We start from the raw sequence: 9,936 nt of genomic DNA on the forward strand, positions 1-9,936 counted from the left end.
TAATGTAATTATAATTATAATTATATAATTATACATTGTTCACACAAAGATGTGTCTTATCAAATAATTTTATTAATCTTACAAATAATATTGTATGCATATTGTACCAATATTACATATAATAATATTATTATTATTATTATTTCCGTAGATTTAAAAAAGGAATTTCTTAAAATGTATTTAATGTTAAATATAATTAATAAAAAAATGCTTCATGAAAATACAATTAAATAAAGTAAAATTAAAACAAAAAATTATATGTTTATAACACACAATTTAATCTAGAAAACTTATTCTATATTTTTAGATTCTGATTGGTGTGATCATTGATTTTACAAAAATGTGTTTTTTTAATCTATGTATACAATAATTAGTCAAAATAATTTTAACTTTGAGGGTGATTTTGGATAAAAAATTAGATCTAGTTTGTACTTGGAAGAAGTCAAAATTAAAAATTCCCAGTAATTTTTTTAATAATCTAAATAAAAAACAAAACACTAAAGAAAAATGAAAAGGTTTGTATAAATCCATTATTGTTTTTTAAATAATTGTTTCATAATCGTGGTTGCCTAAAGCGTATCAAATTTAATCTTTACCCAGTTTAATGCGGTTTTTAATAGCTAAAGTTGTTGAAGCATAAGAATAATAGGTAAAGACAACTATAAAAGATATTTATAAATTGATGTATATACTCGTACATTATACAATATAATATACTGTTTTCCGCAGTACTTATACTTGCAGCACTCATATGAATATAATCTGTTTTAATTTTTGAAAAGTGTGAGTGTACGACTTTTTAATAACTTTTTTTTATATAATCAATAATCTACATTTTATTATTATTTAAGAAAAATTATTAATTATTTTAATTAAATATTAAACCTAGAAAGATAAACATTTTTTAATTATAACAAAAACATTAAATCAATAGATTATAATAGATGATGTGAGAAATTAAAAAAAATATGTTCAAACAACAATTAAATGTAATTTGTCAATGAAAGATGATTTTTTTTTAATTCATCGCAAGATTAATTATTTGGCTCTTCTGTATGACATTAAATTTGTTCAATTGTTGGTATATCGCACGTTAATAGTACACGTCATATTAAATTTAACTAAGCTGTTTATTTTTAACAGATAATTCTTTTCTTATTCTTTTTTGTCATATACCTACATAGTAAGTGCAAATTAAATTTCAAAAATAACTTTATCCTAATGTTAACATTAACATAAAAATGTTTAGGTATTTCTCTTCTCATTTTGAGTAAACAGGTATTTACCTAATACCTAATACTATAATAAATAGGGTATATTATATTTTGATGTTTGTTATACATTTATAGTATTGTATTCATTTACACAGAATTATTAAATATTTTTAGCTCAAATAATTCATCTTCTATATCATCATATTATATTATTATGATAAAATTATATATATAATTATTTTTTTTTTTTTTTTGATTAATAGTATTATAGTGTATACATTATACTTATTAAATATTACTCATAGATTTTAAGTAATCATCTTTATTTATGCATGATTATCATGTAAGTATATAATATACTAATACTAATTATGTAAAACTTATGATAAGTATTTTGTTTATTTTAAATATTGTTACAAACCTATAAAGAATTAATATTCACTATCATACGAATACCAAGATTAGAGTAGCTAAATTTTTTTAATTTTACATCTAGATTTAACAAGTAGAAGGAGAGGATTTTGACTGTACATTTAATATTAATTTTATCAAACATATAATAGATCGATATCATGATATATTTTGTAGAAATCCTAATCATATATAGAATACATATATTTTTAGCATAAATACGACTGAGGTGGTGAGACGTGATTCAATACTCAAAACACTCCCTTGGCATGCATCTGAGCTCATATATCTAAACAACCTTATTACATTCTTTAAAAATAACGAACAGGATAAATTAATTTAATAATAATTACAATATTAAGCTGTTTACTCTATTATACAATTATTATAATATTTTAAATATAATACGTACCTACATACCTATAACACGTAAAAACAAATTTAATTAAAAATATTTAGACGTCTCATAAAAGTATATTTAAGCTGCTGAACCGGTATGATTAATAATAAAAAAAAAATGTACCATGTGACGATTTTATTTTGACCTAAATCACTAATAAATACATTTTTTTTCCATTAATAAATGAATATACTATTTTATTTCTCAAAAGAAAATTATCACGTTGATAACTAATAAGCTATAAACATTTTATGTGTTCTCGGGAAGAAATTTCCACTTAGTTCCGTTTTCGAGAATCGCCCATCCCTGGAAATGATGATTAGTTATCTCATCTCTTTATCAGAATAAATTAAATGTAAACATTATTTTATGGCTTAGCAATAATTTGATTTATTTTTCACTATACGAAGCACACGAAAATAATACTTAAATAATAGTTCCTATGTTATAACGACGTGTAATGCGTACAAAATAATTAATACTTATTTAATGACCTATCTGTCTTACCTAGTATCAATGATTATTGTAAGCGGTTAGTATAAGTATACACGAAAATGCGCATATATTCTAAAAATAATTTTGATAATAATACATTTAACGATAAAATGGTTTTTTTTTTAACACTGGTTACTAATTACTTTTAGACTGGGTAATGGGTATAGACTCAATAGTAGAGATAAAATATATTATATTTGAATATATTATGTCATATACATATTTTATTTATTTCGCAATGTTACGAAAAACTCTTTCTACTAGAAGAATTAAAATAATTAGCTCTGGCATTTTGATTTGTGATTCTGTTGAACAATTAAAAATTTGCTTGTAAAAGAATACTTTTTCAAACAAAAATTTGAAAAACGTAGTTGCTATTTATATAACAAAATCGCAGTAATTTTTCGAAAAAACTACAATAGATATCATCTTAAAATCATTTTATGAATGAGATGATGATGTATCAAATTGAGTATAATAACTAATAAGTAATACAACACTACTATACCAATAAGGGTAGGGAGTTTCAGACTAGGGTAATGTGACAGACACACTCGGGTTCTGATGTGGTATATCCTATATCCGTCTAGTCGCCATATTCACTGATCGCCGTACTTGTACATTATTATATTATATACAGGATGATTCATCAAGCACGCTCACCTCCCTTCATTTTTTATTCAATAATACATTTATTTAAGTTATAATTTTTGGAACTTTTGAATATTAATAATCATTACACATATTATCATACATATTTTCAATTTTTCATTCAAGTTAAAGAGTGGCGATACAATTTTCTAATTATCGAATAAGATAATGAAACCCTTCATTTATTACTAAAAATAATTTTTTAAAAAATTTTCCACTAATTCAAAATGCAAATGTGTAGTTTTTCAGTAATTAAAATGTTACACTAGAATAAAAGTCCTTAAAAATGGATTTACAAAAATATAAAATACTGGTTATATAGGATCTATTATTATATTATATTTTTACAAAATATAAATGTTGATAGATTAATATTAATTATCTATTAACATTTTCAAGACACTTTAGGCTTCATAATTCCACTTATTATCATACTTTGTTTAACTTGATAATTTAAATGTATTATACTTATATACATTTATACTATTATACATATCGCATAAAATATATGTGAATATTATGAAAATATATCATTGATAGGCACTTAATAAATATATAATTATTTATATAGTACGTCTAGTAAATTTGACAATTGCTCATCTAAATTATTCATATTATCAAATTCTTCAAATACACAATATATACACGTTGTCGTTATAATATACAAAGACATAATGATATGTTCTTTAATTTATAACTTCGTCATGTAGAGTTTATATTGGCTTATAATTATAAGTATTGGAAATGTACAAAAATAAGAAGCATTATATAAATAAGTTTTTATTGATTAAAAAACTTAAGGAAACTAACTTTTATTTAGTAACATTGAATTTGTTTCGATGATTGGTGTTTCAATGATTAACATTTAAATTAGGTACGCGTTAAAAATTTGACCGTGAAATCGTATGCTAATCGATCACGACCTTCAATAACTTCAATTGATATTAGGCGATTAAAGGTTTTTCCAGGGATTTCAAAAATTTTTGTTTTGTCCAAATCACGTGAGACAGATAATGATTAAAAATTATAACAATCCATTTGCATGCAAACGATTCTGAGCAAACGATGTTTTTTATTAAGTATTTTTATTGCTATCTATAATAATAATTTATTTTTAAACCTTTGCTATACAAATTGAACATTTTATAAAATTTTTAATTACAAAATAATTTGTAAATGATTGTAATTTAGACATATTTCGTCAAAATTTGAAATTCAAATACTTATAATTTTTTTTTTTTAATAGCTATATTAGATTTTTCTTAAACTACATTTTTAAATCTTTTTGTCTGGATGAACAATATTTTTATTGATATTTATGAAAAAAAAAAACATCAAAAATTTAAAATATGAAATACTGATTAATAGCTCAAAATGAGTCAATATATTTTGGAAATAATACAATATATTGATAAAATGATAATGCAACTTCAAAATATAAAAATCAGGCATGTATTCGGTTGTTTATCCTAGAAACCAGCACGAATGCAATTCAGCTGCATCCAATAAAAAATTCACAATAAATTTAAATGTTGACACGTATTTATGCGTGTACATTTTTATTAATGCAAATTAAAGTTAATAATTCGATTTATAAGTGAAATTATAGTACTATAGGACATAATGGATTTTATAATTTCCTTGATTTATTCAAATAATAATTGTAGACAATTTTATTTTATCCAACTTGATAAACTTTATACTCAATACTCATAAATCATAATATTCATATTTATAGCTATATAGTAGAGTGATCAATAGATTATGAAATAGACGTCATAATTATGTCATAATAATTGACGTTTACAAATTTACTATCAGATGTGATAATAATTTTAATACATAAAAACGTATAAAACAGTCAACGTTTAAGTGTAATGAAAATGAATTAATATTAATATATATATATTGGTTTTGGATTAAGTCATTGGATTTGTACAATACTATACGTATAAGATATTAAGATAAGTATTATTTACTATCCCCTCAGTGTATACCAGTGATTTTCAAACTGTGTGTTGCGATCATTCTTTAAATGTGAAATTTTGTTCAAAAAATTAAAAAAATTCCAAAAAAAAAAAGTTATACCAGTGCACCTACTATTTTAAAAACAGTTTGAAAACCACTGATGTATACGTATGCATACCTGGACTGTTACTGTTTTACATTTTACTGACGTATGTATATAATATATTAATAATACATGTTACATGTATATACAATAAATTTATCATTTTTAAACATTCCAATTAAAGAACATAGTTTTTTCTTAATAATAATTGACGATTGACTATAAGTAATTATGTATAGTTACATTGAACTGTGAAAAGAAACAACGAAATAAAGTAAAATCAGGAAAGTTTACATAAAAATTTATGTAAAAGTAATTATCATTAGTGATTATTGTTATGACTTAATCCTACTGATTTATATAATTTATGCTTATAGATTCATAAATATACATATACATATGCCACTTGTATAGGTAAATTCTACCCCACACATATAACGTTTGAAAATTAAAGCCATTTAAATGTTACATAATATTGTACCTACTATTAAAATTAACTTAGTGTTTTGTAAATGGTGTTATATTTATACAATTGCGTTGTATGTTTATTATAATTTGTCTCACCATGAAAAATAATCATTTTTATTAATTCGTCATGTATGTTTATATTTAATGAAAAACAGTCAATAATTACATAAATTAAATTTATATACGCTATAAATTGTAATTACTTATGACCTAATTAAGTACACAAGTATAAAACTAAATAGTGGATTAATTTTAATGCTCGGACTATTAAAGCAAATTAATTTAACTAAATTTGATTTGAAGAAAAAAAAGAATGACAAGGTATTGGTGATAATTTATATTACACTATAATCGAGTATCACGTGAAAATCATGTGATATGATTTGTTATGTTATCAAGCAAATGCATAAAATATATAGGTACCTATGATAGACACAATTTCAAAGGTATTAAAGTCCTAAAATATAAACATTATTTAAATTAATTTCGATAGAAATTAGTTGTATAGATAATGTCGACCATATTAAGGAAAATTTATTAATGTGCAATAAAATATAATTAGGTGTAGGCTTTAACTTTTAACAAATATTAAAAATTAACTTGATAAGTATTTCAAAAGTCAATATTGAACAATAATTAAATATAAAGTCATCAATTATATTTAAAAATGAGAAGGTTGATACATATAGTTATTAAAAAAGTAATAACACTTGTAAAACGTAAATATTATTATAGTTTGTACTAATTGTACTAAGGTACATATTACTAAAAGTTATAAAAAAGATCATAAAATATACAAACAATACATTTTTAAATGTTCTTAATTTATTCTAAAGTCTGAAGGAACATTTGAAAATTTTAACAATTTATTTTTATAATAGGTGTAATTACGATAATATACTAAAATAAACAGTTGATCACAATTTTAAGTGTATAACATCATAATTTATACAATATATGAGTGAAATTACTAAATATTTTTTATTTTTAATTAATAATTTTATGATGTAATAAATTAATTTTGATAAAAAAAACTAAAGAATAACTAGATACCTACCGAAAATGCTAGTGTAATATAATTGATTTTGTTCGATAGATTTTTAACTTGACAATAAAGAAACAGTGAAATTATTAAAAGTGAAACAGGAAAAATATTTAAATGCTTTTACGCATCATTATTATACAACCAGTAGGTAGTGAGGGAAGAAGAATTACTTTATGTACTTACTTTTACTAGATACTAGATACATAATCATACCTAACGATATCTAATAGGTAATAATGATCTTTAATATTCACAATATATTTATCGACTATCTATCTCTCTACCTAGAGATAATATGCAAATATTATGAATATTATGATCAACAGAACTTCAATAGGTATATTGGCATGTTGTACCCAATAATGCTATTGTGCAATGACAATATAGTTATCGAGTCTATTCGTATGTATTTTAAGTCATAGGAGTCACACTTAATATATCAAAGGTCTCTTAGATTATGGTACGGTTAGTCTGTCTGCGCGAAATAATAACTATTATTATCATTGAAGGGGTCCGTAGTGTAATAGTAATAATGTGATGTGTATAAAAATATCAACGACATACTTTGTTTCCGTTGTACGAACATTGACCTTTGATGTTTGAATTACAGAAAATTAAAGCGTGAACGATAAGCTGCGTATACGTCACATTATTTAGATTTCTACATGTTAATATAGCATGTGTATATAGGTAAGAATGTTTTTAAAGCCTATAACTATATTATAATATATCTATACATCATAATAAGTATACTATTGTGTGTCACCCATTCACGTGTAGGTAAACACGATTAAAATAACACAAGTCGTATAGACTCTGACCTAACACTATATTGTGTGTTCTGAATTTCTGATATAATGTGATTCAGGATGAATTTGACGAATTTGCATTTTATCATTATTGTTGTTATTATTAATTTATAACAAACCAAAAATGTTTTCAAAACTCAATACAATAATGCACAGGTAGGTATACAGTTAATAATAATTATTGACGTTCAATGGTGGACTATACTAAATATTAAAGAGTTTAATGATAAAATACAATACTTATTATAGTATAGTATACGTATAGGTAATGTTGCCGTAGTGTAACCGTACTGGAACAGGTTAGTCGGTAAACAAATTATTTAAATGAAACGTAAATCATGCACGAAAAAAGCGTAAGTCTCAACAGTTTAAATTATCTTTCAAACACTGTAGTATTATAGTGTTTTTACTCGTCAATGTCAAGCAATTCGGATTTAATTACATTTGATTAATTTACGTTAAAAAATGGTTTTATTTTTTATAGTATCTCTGATAATAATAATCTTTTTATTTTTTTTTATACTTAAAACCAAAAGAAAAGAATGTATAGCGATAATGTATTATTATTATTATGTTAATTTACTAATGCACTAACTGTACGACAGTATGGGATATGCGATAGTATAATATATATTAATAGTAGTGTTATTTTAAAAACTATACCTATAGGTACACATTTTTCGTAAATAACCGTAACAATAGTGAAGTCAAGTAGCCAATATAATATTATTATATAGCTTAATAACATGTCGAAACCACATAGTCGAGCCATGTAGTAGTAGATATCATATTATCTAATGAAAAATATTTCTTTATTCTGTTCTATGGGTTAGTGGGTTAGAACGATTATTTTTATGATATTTATTTATTACCAAAGCATGGAAATTTAAAATAATATAAAGATCATATACTTCTCGTTACGATTTTATGAGTATAATATTTTACTATACATACACAGTAATTATTAGTAGATATAGACACAACAGGATGTGAGTAATTAAACGGTCTACGAGTATGCGGCCTTTTTTTATCATCGTAACAAATAATGTTTCAAAACACAATAATTTAGTAGAATATTATACGGGCACATTGAAAAATGTCTAGGCACTAATTAACAGATGATTCTTTATTTATTTATTTTTTTTAAAAAAAAGCTAGTTACAATCATATACGTTGAGCGGATTTTTGAATTTGTTAAATAGTTCTAGTTAAAATATTATGTACTTGAAGTACTATAACACTTGCACATAATATATATTATATATATATTTTTTTTATTGCTTGCCATATGCAATAAAAAAATAAATATTATGTGCAAGTAGCGTTGAATTTAATTGGATGTCTTAAATCTTAATGCTTTCAATTCTCATTAGGTACGTCAAATACTTTAAAAACATTTTTAAAATATAAAATTGTCAATTTATAAGTACCTATAAACATGAATTTATTATTTATTAACGGTAACTTATAAGTGTAATAGGTGTATGGTAAATCTATCAATTTACGTTTACTTTTATTGTAATATGAATATTGAAACAATTTGTAATTTGTATGTATAATTAAAATTGTATCTAACAAAAATGTTCAATCGTTATAATCGTCAGCTTAAAGTTTATTGAAGCATTTTTAATGAACCAAAATATTTATACCAAGGAAAATGACATATTGCCTAGTCATTACCTAGTTTCTTTGTTTTAATTAGAATCAAAATAACTAAAATAATAAAAGACAGTTTAATATTATGACGTGTTTAATAATTAAATATAATATAATGTAATTTATATATTTATAATCTATTTATGTTTGATATGTGTAACGAATATCACAAAAATAATTTATTGAGCATTGTTACTTCGACATGCAGTAGTATAAAATAGTATAGGTATAATACACAATAATTAATCGTATTTATTTTATTTTATAACTATGAAAATGTAACAATATAAGTATAACTATTGTTTATTGTTAATATAGTTCGTACTGAATTTCATTTCACTGCTTATTTTTAATCTTTAATACTTTTCAATTTAATAATCGGATTATAATGATCATGTTTTATATGCGTTTAGTGAAAACAATTCGAAATTTGTATTTGATTGTTTGATTGGTTCCTATTTCATAATACGCCACGAAAAATGTAAATGTACAATAATAATAATAATAATCGTGTTATATTTTATGGAATTATACCTGTCATATATGTATAAGTTTACAATGTTATAAATCGTTATAGTTTTAATAATCATGAATAAATTGGAATAATGTACCTTAACAGTTTATTCATTTTTTATATTAGTGGCATATTATTATATTTATACTAAATAAAAAAAAATATTTTGTGTGTGTTTAAATGGAACAAAAATAGTGTAATA

The sequence above is a fragment of the Aphis gossypii genome, chromosome X, assembly GCF_020184175.1.
Source record: "Aphis gossypii isolate Hap1 chromosome X, ASM2018417v2, whole genome shotgun sequence".
Lineage (NCBI taxonomy): Eukaryota > Metazoa > Arthropoda > Insecta > Hemiptera > Aphididae > Aphis > Aphis gossypii.